This window comes from Schistocerca serialis, chromosome 2 (assembly GCF_023864345.2).
Source record: "Schistocerca serialis cubense isolate TAMUIC-IGC-003099 chromosome 2, iqSchSeri2.2, whole genome shotgun sequence".
Taxonomy (NCBI): domain Eukaryota; kingdom Metazoa; phylum Arthropoda; class Insecta; order Orthoptera; family Acrididae; genus Schistocerca; species Schistocerca serialis.
This window is the reverse complement of record NC_064639.1, coordinates 150,944,525-150,964,605: the sequence shown is the minus strand read 5'-3', so window position 1 is coordinate 150,964,605 and position 20,081 is coordinate 150,944,525.

Sequence of the window (20,081 nt, the reverse complement as noted above, 5' to 3'; positions counted from 1 at the left end):
TGTCGTCACGCATGGAAGAAGTTATCAGGCACAATGGCAGACCATATGCCTACTAGGCAACAGAACACATACTGAACCGAGGTGGCTGAAATACTAATCCTCTCTGAAAACCATGTCCTGTGAATATGAAGGTCCTATCTCTAATCGTTCAAGGTGTTCTCTTTTCTCTGACCCTGTGTTTATTTTGCAGTTGCAGAAAATACAGGGTATGACAACGCGAAGAAGGATAATGCTAATCACTTATATTAGGTTGAATTTACTAAAAGGACTGAATATAATTCCAAAGTACTTCGTGTTTTCATTTATTAATATTTCAAAAAGCAAACTGTTCCAAAAAATAAGTAGTCTGTGAAAATTTGAACTGTCACGCCTTACAATTTTGCGTGGACAGTAATTAATAAGTTTGAAAGAGAATCAAAAACTAACTTGTAAAGACAGTGATAAGGAAATAAATATAAGAAGGCAAACTGCCACGCAGAGATTTATTTGAGCTTATCATACTTGCAGTTCTACCAGAGAAGAGCCACGTTTCCCGTTGCAAGGTACAAATTTATTGTAAGCCCTAAATGAGCATTTTGACAAAATGTGAGCAACTATTGTCAGTCAGTGAAATTTCATATAAATTTAAGAGACCAGTTTTTTTCTAATAGAGCTGATTTAAATTACGTAATAGTTAGTAGTTCTCGGTATTCTTGCGAATATTTCAATTCATTCCATTTTACAGACAGATGTGTTTGAGATTCGTAAAAGTCACATTCCTAAAACTAGTTTGCATAAATAAATTCAAAAATATGGAAGCTGCTCCGATTCTAGATCAGAAGCTGCAATCGGTATTTAAAAACAAGACCTACTTCCAAGGGACTCGCTCCGCCACCGCCACCAGCAGTGATAATGGCGGTCAAATACCTGAAGATAATCTGAAGGAAGGGCCGAAACTGGTTGCTAACAAATGAAGAAGTCTGAAAACGCTATCGAGACTATTTTTGTGTGATTTTCAGCATTTATACCGATGGCTGTGCTCCAGAATGCTTTCTAAAATATTTCAAAAATTTTTGTTTTGCTGTTGCTTCATAAATTACGAACAACAAGACAAGAAAGGAGAACAGAACAATAATTTATGAAGTAACAACTAAACTTTTAGAAATGTTTTAGAAAGCATTCTGGAGCACATACGTATTCAAAACGTTGTATCTTAATGTCTGTATGTAACGTATGACTGTTCCTACATAGCAGGTAAGAGAGATTTGTTCTGTGAGTTTTATGTTGATAATTGTCGGTGAATGGACTGGGTATTTTCTCTGAAATAACAGTGCTTCAGTTCCAGATACTTAAATTTATAAGTTACAGCCTCTGGCAATTTTCTCAAGGTCGTACAGATCTTTGAAGATCATACCAGAACAATGAAACATTTGCTGCTGTATCAGCATTTATTTTTATCCTGGCGCTTATCACTGCCTTGAAAGACATACATTTGTTAAATGTGGGTGAAATGCCACATCCTTATTTTAGTTCTTCAGAAGCTGTTAATTAAATATTCTTACTCTGTTAATTAAATATTCTTACTCCTTCCGATATCGATTAAAGTACCGGATGTTTAGGATATTCCTTTCAGTATTTGAATTAATTAGTGTGGGTTCCTCAACACTCAAGTATTGTGAATATGCTCCGGGAATTGAAATGGGAATCCCTGGAGGGAAGATGATGTTCTTAACGAGAAACACTATTGAGAAAATTTAGGGAACCGGCGCCTGAGGCTGACAGCACAACCAGTCTACTGCTGCCAATGTTCATTTCGCATAGGGCCCACGAAAGTAAGACAAGAGAATTTAGGGCTTGTTTGGAGGCTTGTAGACAAGTCCTTTGCCCTTGCACAATTCGCGAGTGGAACAGGAAGGGAAATGACTAGCTAGAGTACACGGTAGTTTCCGCCACGTATCATATGGAGGCTTGCGGTGTATGTATGTAGCTGTAGGTACAGATGTGTATCCTCTGAGACTCATCATTTTCCGTAGTTTAGGCCTGGTAATAGAAGGATTTTTTTTTTTAAATCGATAAATGCAGTATGTTTCCAAATCGAGTTCTCGGCGTTTTTTTATTGCTTGTTTTAGAGTCAATATGTTACAATGCATGAATGGCCTTCTATAAATACGGCTTGTTCTTCCTTTAATATTACGCTAGTTATTATCTTAAGACGATTATTTTTTAGTCTAGAATATACAGGCAGAGTTTAGTAGGCATATCTGGCTATAGTTCTGGCAATAATTTGTTTCCTAAGTAGAGCTATTACTTCAGCTGTATGCCATGCATGTGATATGGCTTTCAATATTTGTTTACCAGGTGTAAGAGTTCTAGTCCCCCCACCCCCACCCCCTATTTAACTATTCGGTACTTTCCGTTTAGACTACAAGTTTTCCTTGCTTTGATTCTTTTAATATTTAGACTACAAGGTTTCCTTGCTTTGATTCTTTTAATATTTGTCTTAATTCTGATGGTGTCATCTGATATAATGTATTTCATTTTCTATAGACGTTGTCTTCTACAGTTTTGACCTCACTACCACATAAACCTTCGGAACGTTTTGGCCACGTTTCATCACGGAGTATATTTAACATTACTGTGTCTTTTTCTGTTCCGTTAAGGTGTTTTAGTGCTTAGTAAGCTAGTAACTGTCGGCTTGAATACCAGGTTCGATATTGCTTACGTATTTCCTACTAGCTTGTAGATGTACTGCTGGTACAGTATGTGCCTTTACTTGATTTCTCTTAGTTTTATATTCTTCATCACTTTGATGTGCAGATAATTATGGATCACTCTTACAGACTGCTTCTTTGATTATTTCTTAAATTTCTCAATTTCATGTCTTAAACCTTTCCTTTCTATAGTTTTTACTTTTTATTTCCGATGATGTCATTAGAGCTTTTGTTCTTCGTTGTTACAACATTTTAGTTTATTTTTCTTCAACATTCTTCACATTCCAATTTCTGAAATAACCAAAATGTTGTTCGATCCAATGTCTGAACCTCTAAATATTCTGTTATCTTTGACTAGGTCACTGATTTTATTGTTGACAAGAATGTAGTCAATGAGTGATCGGTTACCTTTGGCTGTCCAAATACATTTGTCTGTATCTCTCTGACACAACAAAAAAGAACTTGCTGTTTTCAACCGGTTAAAAGGTGCGAACTCTCGAACTTCTTATCCATATCTATTTAAAACAACTTCCCCGAATACGCTTACCACTTTAACAACTGGGATGTGTCCCACTCGAACATTGTAGTCTCTCACAATGTAGACATTATTTGCTTTCACTATCTTTTTCAATACTTTCTGGAGTATGCCGCTGAATATTATCATTCCATCTTTTTTTTTTCCTCTTGGGAATAAAACCCGTTAACAGTCATACCGCCTTAAGCTATTTTTAATCTTACAGTTATAATTCTTTCAGAGACATAAGACTGGCTTATTATTCATGATTGCAATTTTGTATCACTATTGCAAATCTAGCAACACTTCTTCTATTCTAGGAAATTCCAATATATATCGCCATGTAATCTTCAAGCTGTTTTGTATCCTTTAATTTTTATTTTGTTTCAGTTATCATATATATATTGAGATTTTTTCATTTTTATCCTTGATTTAACTCATTTGTGGCTTAGCGATCTTACATTCCACGTGAATATCTTAATTCTTTGTGGTATGCCAACTTTCTTGTCCTTTTTTTCTTGCCTGATCCGTCATCATTATAATCTGTCCGGCTTTCTCTGTATACGAAGTTTGCGAGTAATTGTCAATGTCCTCTATATGGGCTACCAGCTTTTAGCACCGAAAATTACGTGAGGGGGCTGTCACCTTGAGGCCTCATAACCTATCTGGTTATCGTTCGAGGTTTCCGTTCTTTGGACGAGTCCCCTTCTCCACAGCTTTAGAGACTCATCTACCTTGATTTAATCCTCTTCCTAGATCAGGTAGGGTTGGCTCTTCCGCCAACTCCCCCTTAGCAGAGTTCCTCATTATCAGTACTTCTGCCGTTCACATTTTCGTCCTAACGATGACAAGGGGCTCTTCCAAGGTACTGTCAACAGGAGTCAGGTGAACCAAAGTTTCTTAACGAAGTGTTACTCCTTCTCTCTTCCATTCTCTAGCGAACTAGCGACCAGCAATGAAGAAGTTACGTATTTCCTTATTGCTCTTAAGAATCTACGTCCTAAGTTATAATGTCCCCTAAAAGATGCTCACACTTTGACTTTTATGGCCTTGCTCGATATCCGCCCTCGCAGCATAATTAAAATTGCATTCATTCACTGCACGTAGAAATAGATGTAACCTAAACAGACACAGGCTACGTATCTTTGTTTAAAAAATTATATTTTTCTTGAAATTTTGATAATAAAAAATGACAGTCAACTTCTTGGGGCAGAAATTTTCCTATAGTTCGGCTGGAATTCACCCAACTCTTGCGGTACGGAAAACCCAAGTTTCTTCCTCCGTTACTGCATCACATCGCTGTTTGGCCTAGGATCACCAAGAGCGTTCTGCCGTCGTCTACATTTCCTTACCTTCTGAATCGTGTCAATTATTTGTCATCTAGAACCACTGTGACAGTCGTCTCCTGGACGTGTATTACTTCAGAGTTACAAATCAGTGTATCAGTGTACTAAGCTAGTCGACTGTATACCGGCAACGATGCCACTTGAAAATTCTGAGTTAGTCATACTCCTCCCGTGCTCCGGGGTGGCAACCAATGGGGATTTCAACAGCTGTATTAAAACACATCAGTGCGTTCTGATGCGTCATAAAATAAAATATTACAATACCAACGTAATTGACACTTCAGTTGTGTTTCAGTGGCCTGCTTCAGGATGTAAACAGTTTTTGCTGAATGTAGATACTTCTGTGTGCAGCATCTCTGTCTGCCGATTTCACACTCCGCTATATACTCCACTGTACGCTAATTTTATTTAACTCAATCATACAGCGACATAACAACTACTTTAGATTGGCAGATAAATAACGTAGCTGGAGGTGACTGTTTTTCTGACGACGTATGCCCAACACATTCTAAGTCACACCTATCAGTCAGCGTCTATCTTTATCCTGTAGGCAAACAGAGGGCAAAAATTGTTTGTAAGCCTTGAGGATCAATAAAATCTGTCACACAGTCCACATTTAATATTAAAAAATAAAACTCAGCTTAATACTCAGTTTATACTAAACTTCACTGAAGCCTCACCTTTCTTTAACTCTTCTGTGACATCACAGGCAGACTTAGCGAATTTCCCCGCAAATCAAGAGCATTAATTATTCCGTTATCTCTTCAGTGGTGTCACACTAATGACTAACGAATTTTCGCACAAACCAAGAGAAATAATTACTAAATGACTGCGTCTAATACCCTTCTTATGTGGGACAATAATTTTAGTGATTCAAACAGCTATGTAATGCAACGATGGATGAATCTTGTAACCAGTATTGAGATAAGAATTACGCAAAGATAACACTGTTCGAATAATATAAAACGATATGTACGAGCATGAGAATCTGTCTTGCGCTTCTGTTCTCTTAAGATTAGGTCTTGTTGGTATTACGCTTTTCTCGATCCCTGTCACTCAGCTGTACCACTAAAGGTATTTTATATATATGTCTAGACTCACTGTTCGTAAAAGCGAAAAAAATTAACTCTTTATTACGACTATGTTATATGAAGCTCCACCTTCATTTTACACAAAAGCAAAAAATAGATATCATTAATAAAAAAATGAGGACCCTAAATTCGGAAGCTTTTTATTTAGTTGGCGATTATTTCAAAAGTCATTTTGTGTGTAATCATTTTGTGTGTAATCGCTATTTACATATTTCATTCATTAGAACTTGAAATCATTTATTTTCCTCCAAGTCCGATGATTTTTCTGAGTGCAATTATTACGAAAGTAATCATCATTTCTTTTCACAGGCAGTAAAACAACATACGAATTGTTTCCAAGATAATTCGGGCAGTAGCTATTTTGCAGCTTTAAAGTAAATGATAGTTAACAGTATTATTACGATCCTTGATTTTTACGAAACTAAGGGAGATTGAACCAAAGATAAAACTAGGCCAAAGTTTTCTTATAACGTTACCGCCAAAGACAAAATTTGTATAAATAATTTCGCGAAACATTTAATGCTCTTTATCATCGGAATGACTGCTAGTCTGACACACGCACGGTACATGTAGTATCAGCGAGCCTGTTGTACGAGGGTAGAATAGGGAAGGCATGCGAACTGAGTTCGACCGACGACAGGTTCTGATGGCCCAGAGGCTCAGAATGATCGTTTCGGAACCTGCACGATTTTCCGGGTGTTCGAGGAGTGGTGTGGTGAATGTCTTCAACACGCGGCGAAACCAAGGTGAAACCACGTCCAGACGTCGTGGGGTTGGGCGGCGACCCCTCATAACAAATGTCGGACGTCGTAGCCTGGTATAACAGGACAGGCGGCGAACTGTGGCGAAACTAACATCAGACTTTAATCCTTGGCAGATTACAAGCGTGTCTGAAAACACAGAGCACCGTAAACGCTCCCAACGACGGTCCTCCGCAGCCGACAACCTATGCATGTGCATATGTTAACAATACGATACCACCAACTAAGATTGAAATTAGCATGTGACCATCGGCACTGAACGTTTTCGCTGTGGCAGAGGTTTCTTCATTATGCCCATGGGAGGCCCTGAATCCGTCGTCTCTAGGACAGCAATACAGGACTGACAACAAAGGGGCATGCTGTGAAAGATATCGTCAATCTCATGTTGAGGCAATAGTGCCCATTCTTCCTGGAGAGCTGCTCGCAAGTCTTGGAGAGTGGTTGGTGGATGCTGACATGATGCGACCTGTCTCCCTACGGAACCCCAGACATGTACTGTGGGATTAAAACAGGGAGAGATAGCAGGCCATGCCATGCGTGCAAAATCTTTCGTTTCCAAGAAAACATCAACCGCTCTTTCTCTATGAGGTTGATCATCATCGTCCATCAGTACTAAGTCTGGGCCTGCACCACCTTCTCAACAACCGCACGTGGGGTCCCAAGATCCAGTCACGATACTAGATAATAGTTAAACCTTGCCGATTCAGCCATGCAATTTCATGGCGAGATGTTCATGTGATCAACATTATTCTTGTTCCGCAATGTTTGGGCTCCGAAATGCTTTCACACGTTCCATTCAGAAGCGAATGCATCGAGAATCTCTCTCTTGACCAAATCGGAACTTTGTGTGAAAAGAAGAACATTGGTCCACTGTTCGGCCGTCCAGGAGGCATGTTGACGACTCCACTCTGGACTTTCCCTTCGGGACGGATGACCGTAGCAATCTGGTCCCTTTAATCCCCCAAACCAACCAACCAACTTTCCCTTTTGTGAAGACGCATAAGAGGTACACACACAGCAGGTCCCAGACCATAAAGGCCACTCTGACGAAGCCTTCTGTACACCGTTGTCTGGGTACAGCACGTCCAATGGATGCTGCGAGGTCAGATGCAATGTGCCGTGCGGCACTAAGGCGCCACTGTCGTGCCCTTCATCCAAATTGCGGTCCTCTCTTTCTGATTTCACACTTGCTCGGCCCTGCACCGGTATTCGGGTACTGTTTCGATCTCTATAAATTGTTGCCACGTTCGAGAACCAACAGAACGATTCACATGAAGCAATCGGGCATCATCACTTTATAACTTTCCTGCTTTCATTTTTCCTATGGCCCTCGCCGCAGAGAGTCTGGTAGGCGTCTCCTTTGTTCCATACTGCGCCGTCGGTGACTGTATATACAGTGATTGTGGATGTGCGACTACTCTGCCTACACTACTCCGTCTGACAGGTGCCTTGACGTCATCCTTGTCCACTGACCGGAATGCTATTTTTTGTGCAGAACGCGACTGCACGGACATCTGTACACAATTTGTATCATTATACTGTGAATTAGACTCAGGGCGGGGAAATACCGGTTCCGTTCCTTGTTTTAATTTTGGTCACTAGTGTATTTGATTGGACGTTTAATTTAGTTTGAATAGTTATATATATGACATTATGTGGTTTTCCCGCATATATCTCTTCTGCTTAGTGTAATTCTTTGCTCAAGTCTTCCTCCTCTTTTGACCCATCCTCTTGCGCGTAGAGGCACATACATACACACACACACACACACACACACACATAGAGAGAGAGAGAGAGAGAGAGAGAGAGAGAGAGAGAGAGACGGAGAGAGAGGAATTTTTCCAATTTTTACTCGTCATGTTTTGAGTTCTGTTTGCTTTAGGTTTATTTATTGTTAGGCTTTGACATTTTAATTTATGTTACTGTTGCACTCTTTACTAATACTGTATCCTTTTTTATGACGACAGTCAGTAATAGCGTTATTACGGACTTTTAAGCCAACAGTTCGGTAACAATATAAATAAACACTGTTGAACGATTTTATTTAACAAGTATAATAAATAACAAAAATTTAAATGATCGCCTTAAAAACTCAGTAAATACTTTCCTTGAAACAGTAACTTAAATGCCTGGGCTAGCAGGAGAGAGCTGATTAGGTTGTGGAAACAGGCCAAAATAAGTTGATGCCCGTTTCACTAAACATTCAAACTTTATTCATCAACACACAATATTACAACAAGGATGCAAAACACGTAAAACTTTAATCGACCTCCTTCGATTAACCTTAGAACGGCTAAAGGCCGCACTCAAAATCCAACGCACAAGGCCTAAGCAAGAAACTGAAACGCAATGTTCTTCAGGAGATTTCACCCAAGAATATTTTCTAAATCTTCAATCTAAACAGGCTGAAAGCCTTAGCAATTTAATTTTAATGGAACTTGGCTGGAGGCCGCATATTAAGCAATAAGAAGAATTTCAATCAAAAGGCAAAAGGCCTTATCTTAAAACAAAAGCATAAAAATCTTATGCCTTAAGGGCTCGACAAGAACATTAATTTAAGAGATATTGATACTCCGCTGAAGGCCACACGTCAACCAAATAACTAAAACCCAAACAGGGACATTACTGTGTAACACACTAGGAACGGCGCTCAGACATTTCTAAGGGTCGGCCTGGGATTGTAACACTAACGCCCTTTTAGGTGAGACAGCCAGCCTGTGCAACGACTTCTTAATCTGAAGGCAACCCAACCGACAGACATCCGACCGACCAATGAACAAGATCAGTACCGCTCCATGCACCCTCAAAACGACCACAAGATTTCAATACAACGACGCACAGAATATAGGCGCCCACAAAGTCCAACAACACCTCAGCTGTCGAACTACACACCGCACTAGACAGCAACAACACGACGAGAAAAATACACTGCCTAAAATTACGTCAACGACCCCAAGGCAGAAGATATCGCTGGTCAACTTCAATAACAGGGAATAATTAAGTTAAGTTAAACTCCACAAGAAGATGGCTGGAATCTTAGTCGACTTCAAAACACGCACGTTGTTGCTCGCCGGAATGTCCCAAAAGCGACAACCACGATCAAACGAAGAAATGTACACAGTTGAGGCTTCATAGTAAGTTAAGTGAGGACTCAACTCTAATGTCCAACATCGGTGGGCGACGAACTTCGTAGCACATGCAAGCAGCACCTCACACTCCAACCGCGCCTGGACGCCACCAGCGGCTCCGGCCCGACTTCGCGCGATGGGGGCTTCTTTGCTGCTCCACACCAACAGACCGGCTGCCCAGGCCCTGAAACGATGAAAGGACCAAATATACGTCGGCCGATGAGCCGACCAACCGAACGACCAACCAACGGTCGTCCCGCTCCAATCACCGGCGCTCCGTCCCCGACTTCACTGCTGCTGCGTCCGTACTACATTGCTGGTCCGTCTCCAGCTGACTGACAAACACACGACGACCCGGAAATACTATCGGTCAACGAGAGATGGTACGACAGTCCCCTTATCAACACGCACTGCTGATGCCGCTCACGGGCAAATAAGGCAGGAAGTTAGTGACGCCTGTAAATTGAATATGTAAACGAGGCGGCAGTACCGTAAGAGAAGATGACAAACAATAAATGGCATGAACACGACCTGTGCACGGCTCAGTAACGGTTTTTTATTTCACGGTTTTCTGTCGGACTGCGCATAGTTGTTATGACAGATCAAATATACAGTTTCCAAATATACCTATGTTGAACGACATACATAGAAGTGTTCATGGACATAAGAGGTGAGCACAACTCAGTCGGGAACTTTCACATGGCTACTCAGGCGGCTTGTGGTAGTCCAGGACACCATGACTTTTTTAAGTGTCGTCTACACGATTATTGCAGACCAACTACATCGCTTTATGATTGATGTCTTATTTGTCGACGACGTCACCTTCCTGGAGGATAACTGTCGATGTAACAAGGCCGGAATCGTGCCACAGTGGTTTGTCGAGAATTGTAGGGGACTCACGTTGATGTTTTGTCCACGAAAGTTACTCGGTCTGAAACCAATGCAAATAGTCTGGAACGCTATCTGGCGCCAACTCTGCACCCACATATCACTGGCTTAAATGTTTAAGGGAATTGCGCGACGTCTGCTGCTACATATCAGCGAAAACATATAAAGGACTTGTCGAATCTGTGCACGGAACTGAAACAACAAGGTATTTAGCAGACAGTCACAATCTTTTAGCTTATCGGTATATAGGCTTATTATGACTTGTGGATTTGCATGTGTTATGAAGCCGATCAGGAACTGTCCTCAGTATCGTATTTTCAATACTTCTAGCACGCTGGTCGGATATAAAGTTTTGTTGCCGTACTACGAGCGATATCCGCTGCCAACCGAAACTAGTGCAGGAAAAAAACAGTTGGAAAAGGGATGATCCTTCATTTGGAAAATTGTACTCGAGCACTGACCGACAAGACCTAATTTGTGACCGTCATTGGCCACGGAGCAACAACGTGGCTGTGGCACAATCTTGGTCATGTCACACTCTGTACCAGAGGACTCTGCTACACCAGTCTCAATTTATTTTATTGTAATTTCATTTTAACAGTTTTAATTAGTATTGGAGGGCAGCGTGGAGGGTAAAAATCGTAGAGGGAGACCAAAAGATGAATACACTAAACAGATTCAGAAGGATGTAGGCTGCAGTACGTACTGGGAGATGAAGCAGCTTGTACAGGATAGAGTAGCATTGTCTCAGGACTGAAGACCACAACAACAACAACAACAACAACAACTACAATAACAACTCATTGCAGTCATTTTATTATTGAGATAACGATTACAGCGTTTTATGTTCTTGAAAGCTGTGCAAAACTATTTATACTCTAACCCTTGCATTTAAGATATGTTTTACAGGTTGTGTACAACACGCATTAATAAATATAGAGAACTAATGTAACTACAGCCCCTCCCCTATAGCCTTTCCCCATCTCCAATAGTCAATTCAGACGTAGCACAGGACAATAATTTCATTTCAGTCTTTTTTATCATGTGGCTCTGTGATTTAAATTCATTGACGTACTTTAGACTTTTTCTGCCAATCCAGGATTAGGCTTATGATCTGCTCCGGTCTCACTATCTCTTCCTCGACCTTTTCACTCACCTTCCTCAAATAGAATTGCATTCTATTGCACGTTGAGCTTTTCTTTGCGATGACATAAGCAATTCATGCTCTGTCCAATCCTGTCTTCGTTGGATTACTTTTTCAGTTAATGATCTACGACAGTTTCTTTTCTTATTTCTTCATTTATTATTCTGTCTTCTACTGCGCAGCATTTCGCTGATCTAAGGAACTTCATTCCTGATGTTTAAAGTTGTCTTAGGTTTTTTGCTCTTAATGTCCAACTTTCTGCTTCATGTATTTCTGTGGGTAGTGCCATGACTACATAAAATTTCGTTTGTGTTTCTCTTCTAGTTTTACCCTTCAAATGTTCTTATCTTGCCACGTATGTATTGTTAGTGTTAAGTTTCTGATTTATGTCTTTCTCTTATTCAAAACATATTTAGTTAATGTAAATGGAACACCTGTTGTATTATTATATTATTGATGATTATCTTAATGTTTGTAAGTTACTTTCCTAAAAAGTTTGTTGTTTTTCGTACCTTCAGAGTAAAATTTAGAGAAGTACTGTTTAATTTATACACCATTATTTGTAATTTATCTTTACTGTCATGTTTGATCACGTGTTCGTGGACAAAAAAACATTGTATTTAAACAATTTCCTGGCCCATTTCTTGTATTGTGAGGTATTCTGCCGTTCATTCATTGCCTGATCAGGTCGTCGAGTAGATTTGGAACAATCTAGGTGACATACTACAGCCCTGCCTCATTCCCTGGTTTATCTCTTTTCCTAGTGCCAGGTCTTTGACATTCTCTATTCTTATTTTGTTTTTCTTTGTATAAACCTTACCATACTTCTATCAGGTGTCTGGGGAAACCTCTTTTCTCCATTACTGATGAGAGTTTTTTTTCTGTGGATGTACTCAAATGCCTTCTCAAAATCGACAAATCCTAGGTGTATCTTCAGGTTGAATTCTTGTCTTTTTTGTATAATTTGTTTCCGAGTGAAAACATCGTCGGCACAAGATCTTCCCTTACCGAGCTTGCTTTCTGTTCTAATAAAATTAAATCCTCGGTGTTTCTAAGCTTTCATTAACTATTTTGATGCAGATCTTACAAGAAGCACCGAGAAGTCTGATTTCCCTATAGTTAAAGATGTCATTTCTGTCTCCTTTTTTAAACAGTGAAATAGCATCAGCGTAATTGCATTCTTCTGGCATGTCACCTGTAAGCCAACACATGTTCTGAGTTTTAGAAACGCTCCATCATAATTATGAATTCCGAGTTAATTTCATCTAATCCAGGAGCTTTTTATTTTAATGCCTGTTCTAACTCTGCCAAGTCTGTTAGACCTGGCCCTACCTAATTTGCCATTCCGTTGGCTCTTCTGCGTCTCAAATATGCTACAGTTTCGTGTAGTGATTTATCCAGTCACCCAAAGGAATTTTGTTTGCAGTATCTTTCTCTGTTCCTTTTAGCTGTCTGATCAATTTATATTCTATTTCCAGTCTACCGTGTATGTCATCTTTAATCCTGCTTATAAGTGTACCCATGAGGATCTATTTTCATGTCTTACTATTTTTTTTTCATACTAGCGAGCCTCAAAATGAGCCTTAGATTTAAGATTTTATGATGTTTAAAGTGTCTTATTGTAAGTGTTACGTATCCTGACGATGCTATTTAGCGGGTTAATCACTCCTGTCTGTCTCCCCCCCCTCCCCCCCGCCGGTAGCTGAGTGTTCAGCGTGACGGATTGTCAATCCTCAAGGCCCGGTTTCGATTCCCGGCTGGGTCGGGGAATTTTCTCCTCCCAGGGACTGGGTGTTGTGCTGTCGTCGTCATCATTCTATCATTTTCATCGACTGCAGGTCGCCGAAGTGGCGTCAGATTGAAAGACCGGCACTCGGCGAACGGCCTGCCCGACGGGGGGCCCTAGCCATACGATTAAATTAAATTAAGAAAACTGTCTTTGCTAATTTTATTTCAGTATCAGTTTCTTCCAAATTGTTTTTACTGATGTTACACACCCTCTGTATAATCTTCCTTAACTCACGACCTATGTTTCCCATGCTCATGATGGCGCCTTTTTGCAGGACCATGAGCTATGCGTAGTCCACACATAAGTACATAAACGATCTCTTTTCAGCGTATGAAATAAGTCTGCACTGAGTTTACGATGTACGTGCCGGGTTCACAGAGACATTCTATTGCGCAAATTATCTGTTGATTCATTTCAGGGGTGTGATCATTAAGACGGATTCTCAAAGCACATTAGTTATAGGTCTCATTGACCGGTGGAGGCAGTCTATATTTTCCTTAATATGGACTGCTAATCGTCCGTGCTAAACCAGGTAATCAAGGGAAAGTTTCGTACTGACAGCAAGATGAGTAAAATGGTATATTTGGTTGCTGTGTGACGTCAGTGGCGTACACCCTAACTGAAGTGATTTCCACTAATATTCCGTCAAAGTTATATAGGGTGGTAGTCGACATGCAAATCCGACACGTGCTCGCAACCAACTCGCAAAGACACGCGGCACGGTGTGTTAGTTGAGCCAACACGGTGTTCACACCATCAGAGCTAAATCCCTGCAGTGAGAGGGGGCGTCACACAACCCCTGTCGATACCCTTAGGGCGGAAACAGAAATCGCAAAATAAAGCGGCGGAACAAGGCGCGGGAGCGAAAAATCCAATGTTCCGCTAATTGAAAAGATCGCAGAACGTGATCATTAACAACACACTGCATCCGTTGTTCTCGATGCGCATACATTACAGTTTAGTCGCGGGGCGCGCGATATTTTATAAAGCGGAAAACCGCGCGATCCAACAACTGAATGAGAAGCGAGGGAAAGAGAGCAGTGGGAGCGATAAAAGCGCGTAAAATAACAACGGCGGCAGAAGTGGAACTTTCGCTTTATAACGCAGCTCTCCCAAATGCAGTTTAATGCGGCTTTGTGGTCTGCGCGAAACTTCGAAGCGAAGAGCTCACCCGTAACAAAAATACGTCTCAGTCTAGCTCGCTAAGGGAGAATTGAGTCCACGGACGCCATCTTCATTTAGAAATTTTTCAAAGATGGTACATATCAGAAACAGCGCAAAATAACAAACTGCTTTATTAATTTAAGACTCTTCACTATAGTGTAGACAATTGAATTAGTCCTTCGGAGAGCAATTCTGGTGATACACATTGACGTGGCCTCACACATTAAAATGTCAGTTTGTACCTCTGGTCGCACATGAGCCAACTTCACGAACCTCGTTAAAATACATTCCTATTATGTTAATTTTCTTTCTAAATTTATTTCATTTCGGAACACTAAGCTACCACAAATTGCATTTGACAGAGCAGTCATTTAAAACTGTTGTAGAAGGAAACGACAAAAAACGTAATGTATTCAGAATAGAACTCTCCAATAATGTAAGACTGTCTCTGTGCTTGTACATTCATTACTGTACGTAAGTGGGCACCATGAGTGGCTTATAAACTCAGCTCTTTTTTAAATTCTTTATTTTTTATTTTTGCAAAGTCCTAACGGTCTGATTCACAATTGGGTGAAAGAGATTCTGATCAATCTGTTAACAAAGTCAAATCTCCTTCAAGCCTATACCACACAAAACTGAAACTTCTTGTTTTTTGTACGTATAATGGAGTCAGTCGCCGAAGAAAATCGATGATTTATACCATATCTAATGTGTTGTACCTACTTGGTGCTGAGAATAGTGGATCTGTTTGAGACACTGTGTATCCTCAGATTGTCTAAATCTTGCTCCAACATGAAAGATGCGAGTATTCTGCATTGTAGAGCGGCATTATAATACAAGTACTAATATCCACTTACGGTGCCATGCGCGTCACTAGTGGTTCATCAAACCTTGAGTTATTTTAGACATTGTGAGCACATCCTAGTAAGTTATAAATGAATGTAAATAAGATTTTATGGCATTCATTAAAGGAAATATATCACAGTTTCTTACGATGGCATGCAGTTCGATTGTAAAAGGCCATTATTTTTTATGCTGCGTCATAAAAATAACTGGATGATTTTTTAATATAGCAAGAGAGAAAGTCGTGGCAGTTTGGAAAGCGCCTTCGACTAAGATAATGAAAGAAAATCTAATACATGTAACGACTTTTTACAGCATTTTTTTTTTTGTCATCAGTCTACTGACTGGTTTGATGCGGCCCGCCACGAATTCCTTTCCTGTGCTAACCTCTTCATCTCAGAGTAGCACTTGCAACCTACGTCCTCAATTATTTGCTTCACGTATTCCAATCTCTGTCTTCCTCTACAGTTTTTGCCCTCTACAGCTCCCTCTAGTACCATGGAAGTCATTCCCTCATGTCTTAGCAGATGTCCTATCATGCTGTCCCTTCTCCTTATCAGTGTTTTCCACATATTCCTTTCCTCTCCGATTCTACGTAGAACCTCCTCATTCCTTACCTCATCAGTCCATCTAATTTTCAACATTCGTCTATAGCACCACATCTCAAATGCTTCGATTCTCTTCTGTTCGGGTTTTCCCACAGTCAATGTTTCACTACCATACAATGCTGTACTCCAGACGTACATCCTCAGAAAATTCTTCCACAAATTAAGGCCGGTATTTGATATTAGTAGACTTCTCTTGGCCAGAAATGCCTTTTTTGCCATAGCGAGTCTGCTTTTGATGTCCTCCTTGCTCCGCCCTTCATTGGTTATTTTACTGCCTAGGTAGCAGAATTCCTTATCTTCATTGACTTCGTGACCATCAATCCTGGTGTTAAGTTTCTCGCTGTTCACATTTCTACTACTTCTCATTACCTTCGTCTTTCTCCGATTTACAGCATACACATGAAAATTACAAGAAAAATTTTGGCATAGCGGTTTACACATATACATTTGGCTGTAGTATCGCGGACACAACATATAAAAGGGTGGTGCATTTGCGCAGCTGTCATTTGTACTCAGCTGAATTAACAGGCAGGAATTAACAAGCTTTTCACTCGCACTACCAGTTGGATCTAGACGCATGGGACATTCTATTTCGGAAATCATTAGGGAATTCAGTATTTCGAGATCCACAGTACCAAGAGTGTGGAAGGACATCAAATTTCAGGCATTATCTCTCAACATGAACAACACGGTCACTTAGCGACCGAAAGCAGTGACTTTTACGTTGTCAGTGCTACGTTAAATAACGCAGAAATCAATGTGGAACGTACGACGAATCTCCTCGCTAGGACAGTGTGGCGAAATTAGGCGTTAATGGACTATGGCAGCAGATTACCGACACTAGTGCCTTTGCTAACAGCACTATATCGCTTGCTGCACCTCATGGGCTCCTGACCACATGGTTATGCCCCTAGATTTCAGTTGGTAAGAGCTGATGTTAGGCATCGAGTGTGGCGCAGACCGAACGAACACATGGATCCAAGCTGTCAACAGGAAAGTGCGTAAGCTGGTTGTGGATCCATAATGGTGTGGGCGTTTCTACATGAAATTGGCTGGAATCTCTGGTCCAACTGAACTGATCATTCACTGTTAATTTTTATATTAAGGCACTTGAAGACCATTTGCAGGAATTCATAGACTTCATGTTCCCAAACATCGATGGAATTTTTGTCTATGACAGTGCGCCATGTCACCGCTTCACAGTCGTTCGCTATTGGTTTGAAGCACTTCTGGACTATTCGAGCGATGATTTGGTCAGCCAGATCGCCCGACATGAGTCTCATTGAACATTTATGGGACATAATCGGAGAGGTCAACTCGTATAGAAAATGATGCACCGGTAAACTTTCGCACTTATGGACGGCTGTCCGCAGCTCGTGGTCGTGCGGTAGCGTTCTCGCTTCCCGCGCCCGGGTTGCCGGGTTCGATTCCCGGCGGGGTCAGGGATTTTCTCTGCCTCGTGATGACTGGGTGTTGTGTGATGTCCTTAGGTTAGTTAGGTTGAAGTAGTTCTAAGTTCTAGGGGACTGATGACCATAGATGTTAAGTCCCATAGTGCTCAGAGTCATTTTTCGTGGACGGCTATAGAGGTAGCATGGCTCTATATTTCTGCAGAGGACTTACGAGTTGTTGAGTCTATCCAACGTCGAGTTGGCGCACTACGCCGGGAGATAGGAGGTCCGACACGATATTAGGAGATATGCCATGACTTCTGTTACCTCAGTGTACTCTGATGAGCGAAAATAGAGTGTTGGTCCACCATTGAAAAAAATATATATCGGTGACTTTGCGTGACATGGATTCGAAAGTTCTTGGTATGTTTTCATGAGGTATGTGGCACTATACGACTAGGTACGCTTCAGGAATTTCGCGTAAGCTTCTGGCGGGTTGTTTGCAGTAACTAGCCGGCGCTCGATAGCATCCAAGTTATGTTCCATTGGGTTCAGACGAGATAAATTTAATGGTCCAGACATCAACGTGAGCTCACTATGACGCTCAGGAAAGCACAGTAACATGACTGCGGCCCTGTTGGCGAACAGTTGTCCTGTTGGAAAATGCCGTCGCCGTTGGATAAGACATTGAGCATGAAGATCTGCATGTGCTTGACAATAATGTTCACAAACATCACAGCTGTTATTTGCCTTAGATTATTACCAGAGATCCCGTGGAACACGAGGTGACTATGCCCAACAGTATGCTCCTGACCCTACCACCCTGTGACCGTGAAGCGGTTGATGTTTCGAAGGGCCTTTCGCCTTGACAACGGCATATCCGGACACTACCATCCACCTGTGATTCATCCTGTCAGACAACATCCACGGTCATTCGCTGTCATATGTCCTTCACTGCTTGTCTACCCACGCACATCACTTTTCGCGTCCTGAACTACATAACACATGATATCGGAGTAGCGATTATTGGTTAATGCTGATTGCTAATATGAAACCCAGCGCCAATTTCCCACTTTCTTGGAGCAGGTACTATTCTCCAGCCAGTCTTCCCTTAAGACGGGCAAAATAGCTATCTGAACTGAACCCGCTGTTTCAAATAGAGAGTTTTCACAGGATTTCCGTCATTTCTTATTAAAGGGTTGACAGGAAGCAGCTCCCTACAGTAACTACTGTGAGTGCTAGTAGGATATGGGCAAATGAAATGCTTAAATTCTGCTCCGATGGCTGATTGGCCGAAAATTTGCATGTTACAATACAGTGGTGTGCAAAACTTACGGACTGCCAAGTAACACAGCTCAGTCAATTTTTGACTATACATTGCACGAAGTGCTACAGCGTAGTATAGAAGGTAATTAAAGGAAATACGCAATGAGGAGAACGGAAATGAGCCTTTATTCAAAGGAAATAATTACACTGATGTGATGGTCCCTTGGACATTACAAAAGGTGGGACATGGTTCTTAATAGGGTGTGCTATCCCCCATGGATAGCCCACAATCCCAAGCTGGCCACAAGTAGGTAAAGATTCTTGTGGTAGGGCGTTCCGTTCCTCCACGAGCGCGGTTGACAACTGTTGGGTGGTCATTGTAGCATTTGGGCGACCTGCAGCACGTCTCGCGAACGCCTGTGTACGATGGGGTTTAAGACGGGGTAACAGGCAGGCCATTCCATACGCCAAATATCTTCCAAGACGTTCTCTACTTGGGCTGTTCGACGCGACCACGCCCCTAAAAGAGGCCTACACGGAAGGATTACAGTGGCACAATAACGTTGGGCGGGGAGGCCTTCGCTTTCAACGATTGGCAGATCAGAACGTCCATTCAATATTATACACCCCAACACCATATGGACCGTCACACAAATCATTTTCGACAATTCTGGACGTACTCCCAAATGACGAGAGGTAATGCACGTAATGCACCGAGGAAAATTGTCGAACGTAGTATTTTTGGTGGTGTAGGCGTTAATTTATGGGGAAGCATAATGTTGCATGGGCATACTGTCACCGGCCGGGGTGGCCGAGCGGTTCTAGGCGCTACAGTCTGGAACCGCGCGACCACTACGGTCGCAGGTTCGAATCCTGCCACGGGCATGGATGTGAGTGATGTCCTTAGGTCAGTTAGGTTTAACTAGTTCTACGTTCTAGGGGACTGATTACCTCAGAAGTTAAGTCCCATAGTGCTCAGAGCCATTTGAACCATTTTTTTGCGCATACTGTTCTAAAATTCTTTGAACGCGGCACATTCAATGTTCAAAGTTTTTGTGACACTGTACTCCTTTACCATATTGGTCTGCTCATGGATGTATTCGGCACTGACGTCATTATTATGGATATCCACTCGCATCGAGAATTGCAGGTGGAGGAGCTATTGGAATGGGAGGATATTCGGCAGACTAGCTTGCCATTTTCTCCTACTTAAATCCCATCGGACACGTGTGGGGTTCCTTGTGGGGAAATAAGGTTATTTACAAACTGTGCAGTAACCAGACGACAATTATAAGAGTCAAGGGGCATGATAGGGAACTAGTGGTTGAGAAGGGAGTGAGACAGGGTTGGAGCCTATCGCCAATGTTATTCAATCTCTATATTGATCAAGCTATAAATGGAACAAAAGAAGAAATTGCAATGAAAATAAAAATTCAGGAAAAAGAAATAAAAACTTTG